This window comes from Octopus bimaculoides, chromosome 29, assembly GCF_001194135.2.
Source record: "Octopus bimaculoides isolate UCB-OBI-ISO-001 chromosome 29, ASM119413v2, whole genome shotgun sequence".
NCBI lineage: Eukaryota > Metazoa > Mollusca > Cephalopoda > Octopoda > Octopodidae > Octopus > Octopus bimaculoides.
The window spans coordinates 2,517,121-2,519,642 of NC_069009.1; positions in this window are offsets into that span (position 1 = coordinate 2,517,121).

Consider the following 2,522-nt stretch of genomic DNA (forward strand, 5'->3'; position numbering starts at 1 on the left):
ACACACACACACACACACACACATATATATATACATACATATATATATATATATATAAACATGCATATAAACATCCGAATGTGATCAATGCCAGAACCGTCTGACTGGCACTCCCCTGGTGGTGGCACCATCTGAACGTGGCTGATGCCAGTACCCCCTGACTGGGTCCCATGGTGGTGGCATGTAAAAAGCACTATCCAAACATGATTGATACCAGGCTTGCCTGACTGGTTCCTGTGCCAGTGGCACAGAAAAAGCACTCACTACACTCTCGGAGTGGTTGGCATTAGGAAGGACATCCAGCTGTAGAAACATTGCGAAATCAGATTGGAGCCTGGTGCAGCCGCTGGCTCTCCAGACCTCAGGCACAGGAGTGGTTGTGTGGTATGAAGTTTGCTTCTCAACCACGTGGTTCCAGGTTCAGTCCCACTGTGTAGCACTTTGAGCAAGAGTCTTCTACAATGGCCTTGGGCTGACCAAAGCCTTGTGAGTGGATTTGACAGATGGAAACTAAGTGAAGTCTATCGTATATATATATCTATATCTATGTGTGTCTTTGTGTCCCACTACCACTTGACAACCAGTGTTGGTGTGTTTGTATACCCATAACCTAGCAGTTCAGTAAAAGAGACCAATAGAATAAGTACCAGGCTTAGAACAAAGTACTGGAGTCGAGATTCATTTGACTAAAATTCCTCAAGATGGTGCCCCAGCATGGCCGCAGTCTAATGACTGAAACAAATAAAAGATAAAAGATAATTAAATATAATTAGGAATTGTATTTAAGAAATTATTAAAATATTTTGTGTATTGCAGAAGTATAACCAATTTATTGCAGAAAAATTTCTGCAACAAAATTTTCTATGGGACCCCCAAAGGTCATATGAACCCTGCTTGAAAACCAGTGGTCTAATGTATAGTATAGCAGTTAGTATTTGAAGCTATATTTATCATTGCTTGGCCCCAGGTCCATCCTGATCCAACAAACCTATGATCAAAAATGTTCTGAACATGACCATCCCATTTTTTTATTAATTCATAGTACATCTGGAACTAATTTGTCTAATGCAGTGGTTTTCAACCATTTTTTTTTTTTTACCTATGGACCTGTTTGATCCCTATTTTACTCCACTGGACCCTTATGGCCATTCAATGTTTAAAAAAAAGCCTATTACATTTTTATAATCAAATTATTAGTAATTGCATAAAAATATTTTGTTTGTTATAGAAGTATAGCCAGTTTAATGCAGATGAATTTTAACAATGAAATCTTATATGGACCGTCAAAGGCCATATGGACCGCCAAAGGCCATATGGACCGCCAAAGGCCATATGGGCCGTCAAAGGCCATATGGACCGTCAAAGGCTATATGGACCGTCAAAGGCCATATGGACCCTGGTAGAGAATCATTGATATACAGGGTGCATCAGCTATTTGAGAATTTTGTAAGGGCCTCAAGTGGCTCAAACTTTAGCTAAGTATCTTCTCTTTTCTCAGTCCCAACATGGAAGCTTTGAATCTAATGCAGACAATGAAAAGCCATGCCATTCTCATCGCTTTAGCCACTGACCAGTGATTTTGAGATCAGAAAACAGCTCCCGGGCTCTAGCAGGAATACGTCTTCTGTGGTCAAAAGCAAAAGAACATATGAAGGTTAAAAAAGTTGAGTTTACCCAGAAAGTCCTGAGTGTTATGAATGAGAATCCTAGCAAGTTACTGAGAGGCATTTCCAATCATCTCCATTTGTTGGAGATGTACAAATCCTATTTTAGGAGAAGATGGTAGCTGATGTTTGATAAGAAACTGGTACTCTGTTGGTTATGAAGACAAGGGTTCCAGAATAGCCTGCTTGTGAAATTAATGTGCAAGTGGAGCACTTCACAAACACATGTAACTTTAATGTAGTTCTCAGGGAGATTCAGCATGTTACAAAATGTGACAAGGCTGACCCTTTGAAATACAGGTACAACTCACTTTTGCTGTTGAGTGGAATGGGGCAACGTGAAATAACTGGCACTCCGTTGATTATGATGATGAGAGTTCCACTTGATGCATTCAATGAGACAGCCTGCTTGTTAAATTATCATGCAAGTGGCTGAGCACTCCACAGACACTTGTACTCTTAACGTAGTTCTCGGGGTGATTCAGCGTGACACAGTGTGACAAGGCTGGCCCTTTGAAACAGGTACAATAGCATGATCGTTTATTTTTCAAATGTCATTGTAGGGTAGGTGCAAGAGGCCAGATATGGTTGGTTAGAACATAAAACAGGTAGAATATTTGAGCTGAATAGGGCCAGTTTAACCTTCTAGTATTCAGATTACTCTGTCAAGTGTTACAAGCCTTGTGAGTGGATTTGGTAGATGGAAACTGAAAGAAGCCTGTGGTATATATATATATATATATATATATATATATATATTTTCTTTCATGGTGCCATCCATTTTTATTTTATTTTATTTTATATTATATATTGTATATTATATTATATATTGTATATTCCATATTCTATACCCCACAT